Source organism: Podarcis muralis, chromosome 8 (assembly GCF_964188315.1).
Source record: "Podarcis muralis chromosome 8, rPodMur119.hap1.1, whole genome shotgun sequence".
Lineage (NCBI taxonomy): Eukaryota > Metazoa > Chordata > Lepidosauria > Squamata > Lacertidae > Podarcis > Podarcis muralis.
The window spans coordinates 79,765,754-79,786,010 of NC_135662.1; positions in this window are offsets into that span (position 1 = coordinate 79,765,754).

Consider the following 20,257-nt stretch of genomic DNA (forward strand, 5'->3'; position numbering starts at 1 on the left):
ACGGTTGCAAATGCTCCCCTGAAAGGTTTGGGGTTCGAAACAGAAGGCATTTAATCACGGGGAAAAAAATCAGCCCCCGATAACTGAACCGGCAGAAAAAGATTGTTTTGAAAAAATCCTAAGCCCCGGGGTCACAATTTCATAAAAAATCTGACTTTCGGCAATTCACTCAAAAATGGTTCGAAATGGTTGCAAATGCTCCCCTGAGAGGTTTGGCGGTAGAAACAGACGGATTTTAATCACAGGAAAAGAAATCAGCCCTCGACAACTTCACCAGCAGAAAAAGATTTTTTTGAAAAAATCCTAAGCCCCGGGGTCACAATTTCATAAAAAATCTGACTTTCGGCAATTCACTCAAAAATGGTGCCAAACTTTTGCAAATGCTCCCCTGAAAGGTTTGGCGGACGAAACAGAAGGCTTTTTATCACAGGAAAAGAAATCAGCCCTCGACAACTTCACCGACAGAAAAAGATTTTTTTGAAAAAATCCTAAGACCCGGGGTCACAATTTCATAACAAATCTGACTTTTGGCAATTCACTCAAAAATGGTGCCAAACGGTTGCAAATGCTCCCCTGAGAGGTTTGGCGGTCAAAACAGAAGGATTTTAATCACAGGAAAAGCAATCAGCCCTCGACAACTGAACCGGCAGAAAAAGATTTTTTTGAAAAAATCCTAAGCCCCGGGGTCTCAATTTCATAAAAAATCTGACTTTCTGCATTTCACTCAAAAATGGTGCCAAACTTTTGCAAATGCTCCCCTGAAAGGTTTGGCGGTCGAAACAGAAGGCTTTTTATCACAGGAAAAGAAATCAGCCCTCGACAACTAAACCGGCACAAAAAGATTTTTTTGAAAAAATCCTAATCCCCGGGGTCACAATTTCATAAAAAATCTGACTTTCGGCAATTCACTCAAAAATGTTGCCAAACGGTTGCAAATGCTCCCCTGAGAGGTTTGGCGGTCGAAACAGAAGGCATTTAATCACGGGAAAAGAAATCAGCCCCCGACAACTGAACCGGCAGAAAAAGATTTTTTTGAAAAAATCCTAAGCCCCGGGGTCACAATTTCATAAAAAATCTGACTTTCGGCAATTCACTCAAAAATGGTGCCAACCTTTTGCAAATGCTCCCCTGAAAGGTTTCGCGGTCGAAACAGAAGGTTTTTTATTACAGGAAAAGAAATCAGCCCTCGACAACTGAACCGGTAGAAAAAATTTTTTTTGAAAAAATCCTAAGCCCCGGGGTCACAATTTCATAAAAAATCTGACTTTCGGCAATTCACTCAAAAATGGTGCCAAACTTTTGCAAATGCTCCCCTGAAAGGTTTGGCGATCGAAACAGAAGGCTTTTTATCACAGGAAAGGAAATCAGCCCTCGACAACTTCACCGGCAGAAAAAGATTTTTTTGAAAAAATCCTAAGCCCCGGGGTCACAATTTCATAAAAAATCTGACTTTTGGCAATTCACTCAAAAATGGTGCCAAACTTTTGCAAATGCTCCCCTGAAAGGTTTCGCGGTCGAAACAGAAGGCTTTTTATCACAGGAAAGGAAATCAGCCCTCGACAACTTCACCGGCAGAAAAAGATTTTTTTGAAAAAATCCTAAGCCCCGGGGTCACAATTTCATAAAAAATCTGACTTTCGGCAATGCACTCAAAAATGGTGCCATACCGTTGCAAATGCTCCCCTGAGAGGTTTGGCGGTCAAAACAGAAGGATTTTAATCACAGGAAAAGCAATCAGCCCTCGACAACTGAACCGGCAGAAAAAGATTTTTTTGAAAAAATCCTAAGCCCCGGGGTCTCAATTTCATAAAAAATCTGACTTTCTGCATTTCACTCAAAAATGGTGCCAAACTTTTGCAAATGCTCCCCTGAAAGGTTTGGCGGTCGAAACAGAAGGCTTTTTATCACAGGAAAAGAAATCAGCCCTCGACAACTTCACCGGCAGAAAAAGATTTTTTTGAAAAAATCCTAAGCCCCGGGGTCACAATTTCATAAAAAATCTGACTTTCGGCAATTCACTCAAAAATGGTGCCAAACGGTTGCAAATGCTCCCCTGAGAGGTTTGGCGGTCAAAACAGAAGGATTTTAATCACAGGAAAAGAAATCAGCCCTCGACAACTTAACCGGCACAGAAAGATTTTTTTGAAAAAATCCTAATCCCCGGGGTCACAATTTCATAAAAAATCTGACTTTCGACAATTCACTCAAAAATGGTGCCAAACGGTGGCAAATGCTCCCCTGAAAGGTTTCGCGGTCGAAACAGAAGGCTTTTTATCACAGGAAAGGAAATCAGCCCTCGACAACTGAACCGGCAGAAAAAGATTTTTTTGAAAAAATCCTAAGCCCCGGGGTCACAATTTCATAAAAAATCTGACTTTCGGCAATTCACTCAAAAATGGTGCCAAACGGTTGCAAATGCTCCCCTGAGAGGTTTGGCGGTCAAAACAGAAGGATTTTAATCACAGGAAAAGCAATCAGCCCTCGACAACTGAACCGGCAGAAAAAGATTTTTTTGAAAAAATCCTAAGCCCCGGGGTCTCAATTTCATAAAAAATCTGACTTTCTGCATTTCACTCAAAAATGGTGCCAAACTTTTGCAAATGCTCCCCTGAAAGGTTTGGCGGTCGAAACAGAAGGCTTTTTATCACAGGAAAAGGAATCAGCCCTCGACAACTTCACCGACAGAAAAAGATTTTTTTGAAAAAATCCTAAGCCCCGGGGTCACAATTTCATAAAAAATCTGACTTTCGGCAATTCACTCAAAAATGGTGCCAAACGGTTGCAAATGCTCCCTTGAGAGGTTTGGCGATCGAAACAGAAGGATTTTAATCACAGGAAAAGAAATCAGCCCTCGACAACTTCACCGGCAGAAAAAAATTTTTTGAAAAAATCCTAAGCCCCGGGGTCACAATTTCATAAAAAATCTGACTTTCGGCAATTCACTCAAAAATGTTGCCAAACTTTTGCAAATGCTCCCCTGAAAGGTTTCGCGGTCGAAACAGAAGGCTTTTTATCACAGGAAAGGAAATCAGCCCTCGACAACTTCACCGGCAGAAAAAGATTTTTTTGAAAAAATCCTAAGCCCCGGGGTCACAATTTCATAAAAAATCTGACTTTCGACAATTCACTCAAAAATGGTGCCAAACGGTGGCAAATGCTCCCCTGAGAGGTTTGGCGGTCAAAACAGAAGGATTTAAATCACAGGAAAAGAAATCAGCCCTCGACAACTGAACCGGCAGAAAAAGATTTTTTTTGAAAAAATCCTAAGCCCCGGGGGGTCATAATTTCATAAAAAATCTGACTTTCGGCAATTCTCTCAAAAATGGTGCCTAACTTTTGCAAATGCTCCCCTGAAAGGTTTCGCGGTCGAAACAGAAGGTTTTTTATTACAGGAAAAGAAATCAGCCCTCGACAACTAAACCGGTAGAAAATTTTTTTTTTGAAAAAATCCTAAGCCCCAGGGTCACAATTTCATAAAAAATCTGACTTTCGGCAATTCACTCAAAAATGGTGCCAAACGGTTGCAAATGCTCCCTTGAGAGGTTTGGCGATCGAAACAGAAGGATTTTAATCACAGGAAAAGAAATCAGCCCTCGACAACTTCACCGGCAGAAAAAAATTTTTTGAAAAAATCCTAAGCCCCGGGGTCACAATTTCATAAAAAATCTGACTTTCGGCAATTCACTCAAAAATGTTGCCAAACTTTTGCAAATGCTCCCCTGAAAGGTTTCGCGGTCGAAACAGAAGGCTTTTTATCACAGGAAAGGAAATCAGCCCTCGACAACTTCACCGGCAGAAAAAGATTTTTTTGAAAAAATCCTAAGCCCCGGGGTCACAATTTCTTAAAAAACTGACTTTCGGCAATTCACTCAAAAATGGTGCCAAACGGTTGCAAATGCTCCCCTGAGAGGTTTGGCGGTCAAAACAGAAGGATTTAAATCACAGGAAAAGAAATCAGCCCTCGACAACTGAACCGGCAGAAAAAGATTTTTTTTGAAAAAATCCTAAGCCCCGGGGGGTCATAATTTCATAAAAAATCTGACTTTCGGCAATTCTCTCAAAAATGGTGCCTAACTTTTGCAAATGCTCCCCTGAAAGGTTTCGCGGTCGAAACAGAAGGTTTTTTATTACAGGAAAAGAAATCAGCCCTCGACAACTAAACCGGTAGAAAATTTTTTTTTTGAAAAAATCCTAAGCCCCAGGGTCACAATTTCATAAAAAATCTGACTTTCGGCAATTCACTCAAAAATGGTGCCAAACGGTTGCAAATGCTCCCTTGAGAGGTTTGGCGATCGAAACAGAAGGATTTTAATCACAGGAAAAGAAATCAGCCCTCGACAACTTCACCGGCAGAAAAAATTTTTTTGAAAAAATCCTAAGCCCCGGGGTCACAATTTCATAAAAAATCTGACTTTCGGCAATTCACTCAAAAATGGTGCCAAACTTTTGCAAATGCTCCCCTGAAAGGTTTCGCGGTCGAAACAGAAGGCTTTTTATCACAGGAAAGGAAATCAGCCCTCGACAACTTCACCGGCAGAAAAAGATTTTTTTGAAAAAATCCTAAGCCCCGGGGTCACAATTTCATAACAAATCTGACTTTCGGCAATTCACTCAAAAATGGTGCCAAACGGTTGCAAATGCTCCCCTGAGAGGTTTGGCGGTCAAAACAGAAGGATTTAAATCACAGGAAAAGAAATCAGCCCTCGACAAATGAACCGGCAGAAAAAGATTTTTTTTGAAAAAATCCTAAGCCCCGGGGTCATAATTTCATAAAAAATCTGATTTTCGGCAATTCACTCAAAAATGGTGCCAAACTTTTGTAAATGCTCCCCTGAAAGGTTTCGCGGTCGAAACAGAAGGTTTTTTATTACAGGAAAAGAAATCAGCCCTCGACAACTAAACCGGTAGAAAATTTTTTTTTTGAAAAAATCCTAAGCCCCAGGGTCACAATTTCATAAAAAATCTGACTTTCGGCAATTCACTCAAAAATGGTGCCAAACGGTTGCAAATGCTCCCTTGAGAGGTTTGGCGATCGAAACAGAAGGATTTTAATCACAGGAAAAGAAATCAGCCCTCGACAACTTCACCGGCAGAAAAAAATTTTTTGAAAAAATCCTAAGCCCCGGGGTCACAATTTCATAAAAAATCTGACTTTCGGCAATTCACTCAAAAATGTTGCCAAACTTTTGCAAATGCTCCCCTGAAAGGTTTCGCGGTCGAAACAGAAGGCTTTTTATCACAGGAAAGGAAATCAGCCCTCGACAACTTCACCGGCAGAAAAAGATTTTTTTGAAAAAATCCTAAGCCCCGGGGTCACAATTTCTTAAAAAACTGACTTTCGGCAATTCACTCAAAAATGGTGCCAAACGGTTGCAAATGCTCCCCTGAGAGGTTTGGCGGTCAAAACAGAAGGATTTAAATCACAGGAAAAGAAATCAGCCCTCGACAACTGAACCGGCAGAAAAAGATTTTTTTTGAAAAAATCCTAAGCCCCGGGGGGTCATAATTTCATAAAAAATCTGACTTTCGGCAATTCTCTCAAAAATGGTGCCTAACTTTTGCAAATGCTCCCCTGAAAGGTTTCGCGGTCGAAACAGAAGGTTTTTTATTACAGGAAAAGAAATCAGCCCTCGACAACTAAACCGGTAGAAAATTTTTTTTTTGAAAAAATCCTAAGCCCCAGGGTCACAATTTCATAAAAAATCTGACTTTCGGCAATTCACTCAAAAATGGTGCCAAACGGTTGCAAATGCTCCCTTGAGAGGTTTGGCGATCGAAACAGAAGGATTTTAATCACAGGAAAAGAAATCAGCCCTCGACAACTTCACCGGCAGAAAAAATTTTTTTGAAAAAATCCTAAGCCCCGGGGTCACAATTTCATAAAAAATCTGACTTTCGGCAATTCACTCAAAAATGGTGCCAAACTTTTGCAAATGCTCCCCTGAAAGGTTTCGCGGTCGAAACAGAAGGCTTTTTATCACAGGAAAGGAAATCAGCCCTCGACAACTTCACCGGCAGAAAAAGATTTTTTTGAAAAAATCCTAAGCCCCGGGGTCACAATTTCATAACAAATCTGACTTTCGGCAATTCACTCAAAAATGGTGCCAAACGGTTGCAAATGCTCCCCTGAGAGGTTTGGCGGTCAAAACAGAAGGATTTAAATCACAGGAAAAGAAATCAGCCCTCGACAAATGAACCGGCAGAAAAAGATTTTTTTTGAAAAAATCCTAAGCCCCGGGGTCATAATTTCATAAAAAATCTGATTTTCGGCAATTCACTCAAAAATGGTGCCAAACTTTTGCAAATGCTCCCCTGAAAGGTTTCGCGGTCAAAACAGAAGGCTTTTTATCACAGGAAAGGAAATCAGCCCTCAACAACTTCACCAGCAGAAAAAGATTTTTTTGAAAAAATCCTAAGCGCCGGGGTCACAATTTCATAAAAAATCTGACTTTCGGCAATTCACTCAAAAATGGTGCCAATCGGTTGGAAATGCTCCCCTGAGAGGTTTGGCGGTCAAAACAGAAGGATTTTAATCACAGGAAAAGCAATCAGCCCTCGACAACTGAACCGGCAGGAAAAGATTTTTTTGAAAAAATCCTAAACCCCGGGGTCTCAATTTCATAAAAAATCTGACTTTCTGCATTTCACTCAAAAATGGTGCCTAACTTTTGCAAATGCTCCCCTGAAAGGTTTGGCGATCGAAACAGAAGGATTTTAATCACAGGAAAAGAAATCAGCCCTCGACAACTTCACCAGCAGAAAAAGATTTTTTTGAAAAAATCCTAAGCCCCGGGGTCACAATTTCATAAAAAATCTGACTTTCGGCAATTCACTCAAAAATGGTGCCAAACTTTTGCAAATGCTCCCCTGAAAGGTTTGGCGATCGAAACAGAAGGCATTTAATCACAGGAAAAGAAATCAGCCCCCGACAACTTCACCGGAAGAAAAAGATTTTTTTTGAAAAAATCCTAAGCCCCGGGGTCACAATTTCATAAAAAATCTGACTTTCGGCAATTCACTCAAAAATGGTGTCAAACGGTTGCAAATGCTCCCCTGAAAGGTGTGGCGATCGAAACAGAAGGATTTTAATCACAGGAAAAGAAATCAGCCCTCAACAACTTCACCAGCAGAAAAAGATTTTTTTGAAAAAATCCTAAGCCCCGGGGTCACAATTTCATAAAAAATCTGACTTTCGGCAATTCACTCAAAAATGGTGCCAAACTTTTGCAAATGCTCCCCTGAAAGGTTTCGCGGTCGAAACAGAAGGCTTTTTATCACAGGAAAGGAAATCAGCCCTCGACAACTTCACCGGCAGAAAAAGATTTTTTTGAAAAATTCCTAATCCCCGGGGTCACAATTTCATAAAAAATCTGACTTTCGGCAATTCACTCAAAAATGGTGCCAAACGGTTGCAAATGCTCCCCTGAGAGGTTTGGCGGTCGAAACAGAAGGATTTTAATCACAGGAAAAGAAATCAGCCCTCGACAACTTCACCGGCAGAAAAAGATTTTTTGGAAAAAATCCTAAGCCCCGGGGTCACAATTTCATAAAAAATCTGACTTTCGGCAATTCACTCAAAAATGGTGCCAAACCTTTGCAAATGCTCCCCTGAGAGGTTTGGCGGTCAAAACAGAAGGATTTTAATCACAGGAAAAGCAATCAGCCCTCGACAACTGAACTGGCAGGAAAAGATTTTTTTGAAAAAATCCTAAGCCCCGGGGTCACAATTTCATAAAAAATCTGACTTTCGGCAATTCACTCAAAAATGGTGCCAAACAGTTGCAAATGCTCCCCTGAGAGGTTTGGCGGTCAAAACAGAAGGATTTTAATCACAGGAAAAGCAATCAGCCCTCGACAACTGAACCGGCAGGAAAAGATTTTTGTGAAAAAATCCTAAACCCCGGGGTCTCAATTTCATAAAAAATCTGACTTTCGGCAATTCACTCAAAAATGGTGCCAAATGGTTGCAAATGCTCCCCTGAAAGGTGTGGCGATCGAAACAGAAGGCATTTAATCACAGGAAAAGAAATCAGCCCCCGACAACTTCACCGGCAGAAAAAAATTTTTTTGAAAAAATCCTAAGCCCCGGGGTCACAATTTCATAAAAAATCTGACTTTCGGCAATTCACTCAAAAATGGTGCCAAACTTTTGCAAATGCTCCCCTGAAAGCTTTGGCGATCGAAACAGAAGGCATTTAATCACGGGAAAAGAAATCAGCCCCCGACAACTTCACCGGCAGAAAAAGATTTTTTTGAAAAAATCCTAAGCCCCGGGGTCACAATTTCATAAAAAATCTGACTTTCGGCAATTCACTCAAAAATGGTGTCAAACGGTTGCAAATGCTCCCCTGAAAGGTTTGGCGATCGAAACAGAAGGATTTTAATCACAGGAAAAGAAATCAGCCCTCGACAACTTCACCAGCAGAAAAAGATTTTTTTGAAAAAATCCTAAGCCCCGGGGTCACAATTTCATAAAAAATCTGACTTTCGGCAATTCACTCAAAAATGGTGCCAAACTTTTGCAAATGCTCCCCTGAAAGGTTTGGCGATCGAAACAGAAGGCATTTAATCACAGGAAAAGAAATCAGCCCCCGACAACTTCACCGGCAGAAAAAGATTTTTTTTGAAAAAATCCTAAGCCCCGGGGTCACAATTTCATAAAAAATCTGACTTTCGGCAATTCACTCAAAAATGGTGCCAAACGGTTGCAAATGCTCCCCTGAGAGGTTTGGCGGTCGAAACAGAAGGATTTTAATCACAGGAAAAGAAAACAGCCCTCGACAACTAAACCGGCAGAAAAAGATTTTTTTGAAAAAATACTAAGCCCCGGGGTCACAATTTCATAAAAAATCTGACTTTCGGCAATTCACTCAAAAATGGTGCCAAACTTTTGCAAATGCTCCCCTGAAAGGTTTGGCGATCGAAACAGAAGGATTTTAATCACAGGAAAAGAAATCAGCCCTCGACAACTTCACAAGCAGAAAAAGATTTTTTTGAAAAAATCCTAAGCCCCGGAGTCACAATTTCATAAAAAATCTGACTTTCGGCAATTCACTCAAAAATGGTGCCAAACTTTTGCAAATGCTCCCCTGAAAGGTTTCGCGGTCGAAACAGAAGGCTTTTTATCACAGGAAAAGAAATCAGCCTTCGACAACTTCACCGGCAGAAAAAGATTTTTTTGAAAAAAACCCTAAGCCCCGGGGTCACAATTTCATAAAAAATCTGACTTTCGGCAATTAACTCAAAAATGGTGCCAAACGGTTGCAAATGCTCCCCTGAAAGGTGTGGCGATCGAAACAGAAGGCATTTAATCACAGGAAAAGAAATCAGCCCCCGACAACTTCACCGGCAGAAAAAGATTTTTTTGAAAAAATCCTAAGCCCCGGGGTCACAATTTCATAAAAAATCTGACTTTCGGCAATTCACTCAAAAATGTTGCCAAACGGTTGCAAATGCTCCCCTGAGAGGTTTGGCGGTCGAAACAGAAGGCATTTAATCACGGGAAAAGAAATCAGCCCCCGACAACTGAACCGGCAGAAAAAGATTTTTTTGAAAAAATCCTAAGCCCCAGGGTCACAATTTCATAAAAAATCTGACTATCGGCAATTCACTCAAAAATGGTGCCAAACGGTTGCAAATGCTCCCCTGAGAGGTTTGGCGGTCGAAACAGAAGGATTTTAATCACAGGAAAAGAAATCAGCCCTCGACAACTTCACCAGCATAAAAATATTTTTTTGAAAAAATCCTAAGCCCCGGGGTCACAATTTCATAAAAAATCTGACTTTCGGCAATTCACTCAAAAATGGTGCCAAACTTTTGCAAATGCTCCCCATAAAGGTTTGGCGGTCGAAACAGAAGGCTTTTTATCACAGGAAAAGAAATCTGCCCTCGACAACTTCACCAGCAGGAAAAGATTTTTTTGAAAAAATCCTAAGCCCCGGGGTCACAATTTCATAAAAAATCTGACTTTCAGCAATTCACTCAAAAATGGTGTCAAACGGTTGCAAATGCTCCCCTGAAAGGTTTGGCGATCGAAACAGAAGGCATTTAATCACAGGAAAAGAAATCAGCCCTCGACAACTGAACCGGCAGAAAAAGATTTTTTTGAAAAAATCCTAAGCCCCAGGGTCACAATTTCATAAAAAATCTGACTATCGGCAATTCACTCAAAAATGGTGCCAAACGGTTGCAAATGCTCCCCTGAGAGGTTTGGCGGTCGAAACAGAAGGATTTTAATCACAGGAAAAGAAATCAGCCCTCGACAACTTCACCAGCATAAAAATATTTTTTTGAAAAAAATCCTAAGCCCCGGGGTCACAATTTCATAAAAAATCTGACTTTCGGCAATTCACTCAAAAATGGTGCCAAACGGTTGCAAATGCTCCCCATAAAGGTTTGGCGGTCGAAACAGAAGGCTTTTTATCACAGGAAAAGAAATCTGCCCTCGACAACTTCACCAGCAGAAAAAGATTTTTTTGAAAAAATCCTAAGCCCCGGGGTCACAATTTCATAAAAAATCTGACTTTCGGCAATTCACTCAAAAATGGTGCCAAACGGTTGCAAATGCTCCCCTGAAAGGTTGTGCAGTCGAAACAAAAGGATTTTAATCACAGGAAAAGAAATCAGCCCTCGACAACTTAACCGGCAGAAAAGTATTTTTTTGAAAAAATCCTAAGCCCCGGGGTCACAATTTCATAAAAAATCTGACTTTCGGCAATTCACTCAAAAATGGTGCCAAACTTTTGCAAATGCTCCCCTGAACAGTTTGGAGGTCGAAACAGAAGGCTTTTTATCACAGGAAAAGAAATCTGCCCTCGACAACTTCACCGGCAGAAAAAGATTTTTTTGAAAAAATACTAAGCCCCGGGGTCACAATTTCATAAAAAATCTGACTTTCGGCAATTCACTCAAAAATGGTGCCAAACTTTTGCAAATGCTCCCCTGAAAGGTTTGGCGGTCGAAACAGAAGGCTTTTTATAACAGGGAAAGAAATCAGCCCTCAACAACTTCACCGGCAGAAAAAGATTTTTTTGAAAAAATCCTAAGCCCCGGGGTCACAATTTCATAAAAAATCTGACTTTCGGCAATTCACTCAAAAATGGTGCCAAACGGTTGCAAATGCTCCCCTGAGAGGTTTGGCGGTCGAAACAGAAGGATTTTAATCACAGGAAAAGAAATCAGCCCTCGACAACTTAACCGGCACACAAAGATTTTTTTGAAAAAATCTTAAGCCCCGGGGTCACAATTTCATAAAAAATCTGACTTTCGGCAATTCACTCAAAAATGGTGTCAAACGGTTGCAAATGCTCCCCTGAAAGGTTTGGCGATCGAAACAGAAGGCATTTAATCACAGGAAAAGAAATCAGCCCTCGACAACTGAACCGGCAGAAAAAGATTTTTTTGAAAAAATCCTAAGCCCCAGGGTCACAATTTCATAAAAAATCTAACTATCGGCAATTCACTCAAAAATGGTGCCAAACGGTTGCAAATGCTCCCCTGAGAGGTTTGGCGGTCGAAACAGAAGGATTTTAATCACAGGAAAAGAAATCAGCCCTCGACAACTTCACCAGCATAAAAATATTTTTTTGAAAAAAATCCTAAGCCCCGGGGTCACAATTTAATAAAAAATCTGACTTTCGGCAATTCACTCAAAAATGGTGCCAAACGGTTGCAAATGCTCCCCATAAAGGTTTGGCGGTCGAAACAGAAGGCTTTTTATCACAGGAAAAGAAATCTGCCCTCGACAACTTCACCAGCAGAAAAAGATTTTTTTGAAAAAATCCTAAGCCCCGGGGTCACAATTTCATAAAAAATCTGACTTTCGGCAATTCACTCAAAAATGGTGCCAAACGGTTGCAAATGCTCCCCTGAAAGGTTGCGCAGTCGAAACAAAAGGATTTTAATCACAGGAAAAGAAATCAGCCCTCGACAACTTAACCGGCAGAAAAGTATTTTTTTGAAAAAATCCTAAGCCCCGGGGTCACAATTTCATAAAAAATCTGACTTTCGGCAATTCACTCAAAAATGGTGCCAAACTTTTGCAAATGCTCCCCTGAACGGTTTGGAGGTCGAAACAGAAGGCTTTTTATCACAGGAAAAGAAATCTGCCCTCGACAACTTCACCGGCAGAAAAAGATTTTTTTGAAAAAATACTAAGCCCCGGGGTCACAATTTCATAAAAAATCTGACTTTCGGCAATTCACTCAAAAATGGTGCCAAACTTTTGCAAATGCTCCCCTGAAAGGTTTGGCGGTTGAAACAGAAGGCTTTTTATAACAGGGAAAGAAATCAGCCCTCAACAACTTCACCGGCAGAAAAAGATTTTTTTGAAAAAATCCTAAGCCCCGGGGTCACAATTTCATAAAAAATCTGACTTTCGGCAATTCACTCAAAAATGGTGCCAAACGGTTGCAAATGCTCCCCTGAGAGGTTTGGCGGTCGAAACAGAAGGATTTTAATCACAGGAAAAGAAATCAGCCCTCGACAACTTAACCGGCACAAAAAGATTTATTTGAAAAAATCTTAAGCCCCGGGGTCACAATTTCATAAAAAATCTGACTTTCGGCAATTCACTCAAAAATGGTGCCAAACGGTTGCAAATGCTCCCCTGAACGGTTTGGAGGTCGAAACAGAAGGCTTTTTATCACAGGAAAAGAAATCTGCCCTCGACAACTTCACCGGCAGAAAAAGATTTTTTTGAAAAAATCCTAAGCCCCGGGGTCACAATTTCATAAAAAATCTGACTTTCGGCAATTCACTCAAAAATGGTGCCAAACGGTTGCAAATGCTCCCCTGAGAGGTTTGGCGGTCGAAACAGAAGGATTTTAATCACAGGAAAAGAAATCTGCCCTCGACAACTTCACCAGCAGAAAAAGATTTTTTTGAAAAAATCCTAAGCCCCGGGGTCACAATTTCATAAAAAATCTGACTTTCAGCAATTCACTCAAAAATGGTGTCAAACGGTTGCAAATGCTCCCCTGAAAGGTTTGGCGATCGAAACAGAAGGCATTTAATCACAGGAAAAGAAATCAGCCCTCGACAACTGAACCGGCAGAAAAAGATTTTTTTGAAAAAATCTTAAGCCCCGGGGTCACAATTTCATAAAAAATCTGACTTTCGGCAATTCACTCAAAAATGGTGCCAAACGGTTGCAAATGCTCCCCTGAACGGTTTGGAAGTCGAAACAGAAGGCTTTTTATCACAGGAAAAGAAATCTGCCCTCGACAACTTCACCGGCAGAAAAAGATTTTTTTGAAAAAATCCTAAGCCCCGGGGTCACAATTTCATAAAAAATCTGACTATCGGCAATTCACTCAAAAATGGTGCCAAACGGTTGCAAATGCTCCCCTGAGAGGTTTGGCGGTCGAAACAGAAGGATTTTAATCACAGGAAAAGAAATCAGCCCTCGACAACTTCACCAGCATAAAAATATTTTTTTGAAAAAATCCTAAGCCCCGGGGTCACAATTTCATAAAAAATCTGACTTTCGGCAATTCACTCAAAAATGGTGCCAAACTTTTGCAAATGCTCCCCATAAAGGTTTGGCGGTCGAAACAGAAGGCTTTTTATCACAGGAAAAGAAATCTGCCCTCGACAACTTCACCAGCAGGAAAAGATTTTTTTGAAAAAATCCTAAGCCCCGGGGTCACAATTTCATAAAAAATCTGACTTTCGGCAATTCACTCAAAAATGGTGTCAAACGGTTGCAAATGCTCCCCTGAAAGGTTTGGCGATCGAAACAGAAGGCATTTAATCACAGGAAAAGAAATCAGCCCTCGACAACTGAACCGGCAGAAAAAGATTTTTTTGAAAAAATCCCAAGCTCCGGGGTCACAATTTCATAAAAAATCTGACTATCGGCAATTCACTCAAAAATGGTGCCAAACGGTTGCAAATGCTCCCCTGAGAGGTTTGGCGGTCGAAACAGAAGGATTTTAATCACAGGAAAAGAAATCAGCCCTCGACAACTTCACCAGCATAAAAATATTTTTTTGAAAAAATCCTAAGCCCCGGGTTCACAATTTCATAAAAAATCTGACTTTCGGCAATTCACTCAAAAATGGTGCCAAACTTTTGCAAATGCTCCCCATAAAGGTTTCGCGTTCGAAACAGAAGGCTTTTTATCACAGGAAAAGAAATCTGCCCTCGACAACTTCACCAGCAGAAAAAGATTTTTTTGAAAAAATCCTAAGCCCCGGGGTCACAATTTCATAAAAAATCTGACTTTCGGCAATTCACTCAAAAATGGTGTCAAACGGTTGCAAATGCTCCCCTGAAAGGTTTGGCGATCGAAACAGAAGGCATTTAATCACAGGAAAAGAAATCAGCCCTCGACAACTGAACCGGCAGAAAAAGATTTTTTTGAAAAAATCCTAAGCCCCGGGGTCACAATTTCATAAAAAATCTGACTTTCGGCAATTCACTCAAAAATGGTGCCAAACGGTTGCAAATGCTCCCCTGAAAGGTTGCGCAGTCGAAACAAAAGGATTTTAATCACAGGAAAAGAAATCAGCCCTCGACAACTTAACCGGCAGAAAAGTATTTTTTTGAAAAAATCCTAAGCCCCGGGGTCACAATTTCATAAAAAATCTGACTTTCGGCAATTTACTCAAAAATGGTGCCAAACTTTTGCAAATGCTCCCCTGAACGGTTTGGAGGTCGAAACAGAAGGCTTTTTATCACAGGAAAAGAAATCTGCCCTCGACAACTTCACCGGCAGAAAAAGATTTTTTTGAAAAAATACTAAGCCCCGGGGTCACAATTTCATAAAAAATCTGACTTTCGGCAATTCACTCAAAAATGGTGCCAAACTTTTGCAAATGCTCCCCTGAAAGGTTTGGCGGTCGAAACAGAAGGCTTTTTATCACAGGGAAAGAAATCAGCCCTCAACAACTTCACCGGCAGAAAAAGATTTTTTTGAAAAAATCCTAAGCCCCGGGGTCACAATTTCATAAAAAATCTGACTTTCGGCAATTCACTCAAAAATGGTGCCAAACGGTTGCAAATGCTCCCCTGAGAGGTTTGGCGGTCGAAACAGAAGGATTTTAATCACAGGAAAAGAAATCAGCCCTCGACAACTTAACCGGCACAAAAGGATTTTTTTGAAAAAATCTTAAGCCCCGGGGTCACAATTTCATAAAAAATCTGACTTTCGGCAATTCACTCAAAAATGGTGCCAAACGGTTGCAAATGCTCCCCCGAAAGGTTTCGCGGTCGAAACAGAAGGATTTTAATCACAGGAAAAGAAATCAGCCCTCGACAACTGAACCGGCAGAAAAAGATTTTTTTGGGTCACAATTTCATAAAAAATCTGACTTTCGGCAATTCACTCAAAAATGTTGCCAAACGGTTGCAAATGCTCCCCTGAAAGGTTTGGCGATCAAAACAGAAGGCATTTAATCACAGGAAAAGAAATCAGCCCTCGACAACTGAATCGGCAGAAAAAGATTTTTTTGAAAAAATCCTAAGCCCCGGGGTCACAATTTCATAACAAATCTGACTTTCGGCAATTCACTCAAAAATGGTGCCAAACGGTTGCAAATACTCCCCTGAGAGGTTTGGCGGTCAAAACAGAAGGATTTTAATCACAGGAAAAGAAATCAGCCCTCGACAACTTAACCGGCACAAAAAGATTTTTTTGAAAAAATCTTAAGCCCCGGGGTCACAATTGCATAAAAAATCTGACTTTTGGCAATTCACTCAAAAATGGTGCTAAACGGTTGCAAATGCTCCCCTGAGACGTTTGGCGGTCGAAACAGAAGGCTTTTTATCACAGGAAAAGAAATCAGCCTTCGACAACTTCACCGGCAGAAAAAGATTTTTTTGAAAAAATCCTAAGCCCCGGGGTCACAATTTCATAAAAAATCTGACTTTCGGCAATTCACTCAAAAATGGTGCCAACCTTTTGCAAATGCTCCCCTGAAAGGTTTCGAAGTCGAAACAGAAGGTTTTTTATTACAGGAAAAGAAATCAGCCCTCGACAACTGAACCGGTAGAAAAAATTTTTTTTGAAAAAATCCTAAGCCCCGGGGTCACAATTTCATAAAAAATCTGACTATCGGCAATTCACTCAAAAATGGTGCCAAACGGTTGCAAATGCTCCCCTGAAAGGTTTGGCGATCGAAACAGAAGGCATTTAATCACGGGAAAAGAAATCAGCCCCCGACAACTGAACCGGCAGAAAAAGATTTTTTTGAAAAAATCCTAAGCCCCAGGGTCACAATTTCATAAAAAATCTGACTATCGGCAATTCACTCAAAAATGGTGCCAAACGGTTGCAAATGCTCCCCTGAGAGGTTTGGCGGTCGAAACAGAAGGCATTTAATCACGGGAAAAGAAATCAGCCCCCGACAACTGAACCGGCAGAAAAAGATTTTTTTGAAAAAATCCTAAGCCCCGGGGTCACAATTTCATAAAAAATCTGACTTTCGGCAATTCACTCAAAAATGGTGCCAAACTTTTGCAAATGCTCCCCTGATCGGTTTGGAGGTCGAAACAGAAGGCTTTTTATCACAGGAAAAGAAATCTGCCCTCGACAACTTCACCGGCAGAAAAAGATTTTTTTGAAAAAATACTAAGCCCCGGGGTCACAATTTCATAAAAAATCTGACTTTCGGCAATTCACTCAAAAATGGTGCCAAACTTTTGCAAATGCTCCCCTGAAAGGTTTGGCGGTCGAAACAGAAGGCTTTTTATCACAGGGAAAGAAATCAGCCCTCAACAACTTCACCGGCAGAAAAAGATTTTTTTGAAAAAATCCTAAGCCCCGGGGTCACAATTTCATAAAAAATCTGACTTTCGGCAATTCACTCAAAAATGGTGCCAAACGGTTGCAAATGCTCCCCTGAGAGGTTTGGCGGTCGAAACAGAAGGATTTTAATCACAGGAAAAGAAATCAGCCCTCGACAACTTAACCGGCACAAAAGGATTTTTTTGAAAAAATCTTAAGCCCCGGGGTCACAATTTCATAAAAAATCTGACTTTCGGCAATTCACTCAAAAATGGTGCCAAACGGTTGCAAATGCTCCCCTGAACGGTTTGGAGGTCGAAACAGAAGGCTTTTTATCACAGGAAAAGAAATCAGCCTTCGACAACTTCACCGGCAGAAAAAGATTTTTTTGAAAAAATCCTAAGCCCCGGGGTCACAATTTCATAAAAAATCTGACTTTCGGCAATTCACTCAAAAATGGTGCCAAACTTTTGCAAATGCTCCCCTGAAAGGTTTCGCAGTCGAAACAAAAGGCATTTAATCACAGGAAAAGAAATCAGCCCCCGACAACTTCACCGGCAGAAAAAGATTTTTTTGAAAAAATCCTAAGCCCCGGGGTCACAATTTCATAAAAAATCTGACTTTCGGCAATTCACTCAAAAATGGTGCCAAACTTTTGCAAATGCTCCCCCGAAAGGTTTCGCGGTCGAAACAGAAGGATTTTAATCACAGGAAAAGAAATCAGCCCTCGACAACTGAACCGGCAGAAAAAGATTTTTTTGAAAAAATCCTAAGCCCCGGGGTCACAATTTCATAAAAAATCTGACTTTCGGCAATTCACTCAAAAATGGTGCCAAACGGTTGCAAATGCTCCCCTGAACGGTTTGGAGGTCGAAACAGAAGGCTTTTTATCACAGGAAAAGAAATCTGCCCTCAACAACTTCACCGGCAGAAAAAGATTTTTTTGAAAAAATCCTAAGCCCCGGGGTCACAATTTCATAAAAAATCTGACTTTCGGCAATTCACTCAAAAATGGTGCCAAACTTTTGCAAATGCTCCACTGAAAGGTTTCGCAGTCGAAACAAAAGGCATTTAATCACAGGAAAAGAAATCAGCCCTCGACAACTTCACCGACAGAAAAAGATTTTTTTGAAAAAATCCTAAGCCCCGGAGTCACAATTTCATAACAAATCTGACTTTCGGCAATTCACTCAAAATTGGTGCCAAACGGTTGCAAATGCTCCCCTGAGAGGTTTGGCGGTCAAAACAGAAGGATTTTAATCACAGGAAAAGCAATCAGCCCTCGACAACTGAACCGGCAGAAAAAGATTTTTTTGAAAAAATCCTAACCCCCGGGGTCTCAATTTCATAAAAAATCTGACTTTCTGCATTTCACTCAAAAATGGTGCCAAACTTTTGCAAATGCTCCCCTGAAAGGTTTGGCGGTCGAAACAGAAGGCTTTTTATCACAGGAAAAGAAATCAGCCCTCGACAACTTCACCGGCAGAAAAAGATTTTTTTGAAAAAATCCTAAGCCCCAGGGTCACAATTTCATAACAAATCTGACTTTTGGCAATTCACTCAAAAATGGTGCCAAACGGTTGCAAATGCTCCCCTGAGAGGTTTGGCGGTCGAAACAGAAGGATTTTAATCACAGGAAAAGCAATCAGCCCTCGACAACTTCACCGGCAGAAAAAGATTTTTTTGAAAAAATCCTAAGCCCCGGGGTCACAATTTCATAAAAAATCTGACTTTCGGCAATTCACTCAAAAATGGTGTCAAACGGTTGCAAATGCTCCCCTGAGAGGTTTGGCGGTCGAAACAGAAGGCTTTTTATCACAGGAAAAGAAATCAGCCCTCGACAACTTCACCGGCAGAAAAAGATTTTTTTGAAAAAATCCTAAGCCCCGGGGTCACAATTTCATAAAACATCTGACTTTCGGCAATTCACTCAAAAATGGTGCCAAACTTTTGCAAATGCTCCCTTGAAAGGTTTGGCGGTCGAAACAGAAGGCTTTTTATCACAGGAAAAGAAATCAGCCCTCGACAACTGAACCGGCAGAAAAAGATTTTTTTGAAAAAATCCTAAGCCCCGGGGTCACAATTTCATAAAAAATCTGACTTTCGGCAATTCACTCAAAAATGGTATCAAACGGTTGCAAATGCTCCCCTGAAAGGTTTGGGGTTCGAAACAGAAGGCATTTAATCACGGGGAAAAAAATCAGCCCCCGATAAATGAACCGGCAGAAAAAGATTGTTTTGAAAAAATCCTAAGCCCCGGGGTCACAATTTCATAAAAAATCTGACTTTCGGCAATTCACTCAAAAATGGTTCGAAATGGTTGCAAATGCTCCCCTGAGAGGTTTGGCGGTAGAAACAGACGGATTTTAATCACAGGAAAAGAAATCAGCCCTCGACAACTTCACCAGCAGAAAAAGATTTTTTTGAAAAAATCCTAAGCCCCGGGGTCACAATTTCATAAAAAATCTGACTTTCGGCAATTCACTCAAAAATGGTGCCAAACTTTTGCAAATGCTCCCCTGAAAGGTTTGGCGGACGAAACAGAAGGCTTTTTATCACAGGAAAAGAAATCAGCCCTCGACAACTTCACCGACAGAAAAAGATTTTTTTGAAAAAATCCTAAGACCCGGGGTCACAATTTCATAACAAATCTGACTTTTGGCAATTCACTCAAAAATGGTGCCAAACGGTTGCAAATGCTCCCCTGAGAGGTTTGGCGGTCAAAACAGAAGGATTTTAATCACAGGAAAAGCAATCAGCCCTCGACAACTGAACCGGCAGAAAAAGATTTTTTTGAAAAAATCCTAAGCCCCGGGGTCTCAATTTCATAAAAAATCTGACTTTCTGCATTTCACTCAAAAATGGTGCCAAACTTTTGCAAATGCTCCCCTGAAAGGTTTGGCGGTCGAAACAGAAGGCTTTTTATCACAGGAAAAGAAATCAGCCCTCGACAACTTCACCGGCAGAAAAAGATTTTTTTGAAAAAATCCTAAGCCCCGGGGTCACAATTTCATAACAAATCTGACTTTCGGCATTTCACTCAAAATTGGTGCCAAACGGTTGCAAATGCTCCCCTGAGAGGTTTGGCGGTCAAAACAGAAGGCTTTTTATCACAGGAAAAGAAATCAGCCCTCGACAACTAAACCGGCACAAAAAGATTTTTTTGAAAAAATCCTAATCCCCGGGGTCACAATTTCATAAAAAATCTGACTTTCGGCAATTCACTCAAAAATGTTGCCAAACGGTTGCAAATGCTCCCCTGAGAGGTTTGGCGGTCGAAACAGAAGGCATTTAATCACGGGAAAAGAAATCAGCCCCCGACAACTGAACCGGCAGAAAAAGATTTTTTTGAAAAAATCCTAAGCCCCGGGGTCACAATTTCATAAAAAATCTGACTTTCGGCAATTCACTCAAAAATGGTGCCAACCTTTTGCAAATGCTCCCCTGAAAGGTTTCGCGGTCGAAACAGAAGGTTTTTTATTACAGGAAAAGAAATCAGCCCTCGACAACTGAACCGGTAGAAAAATT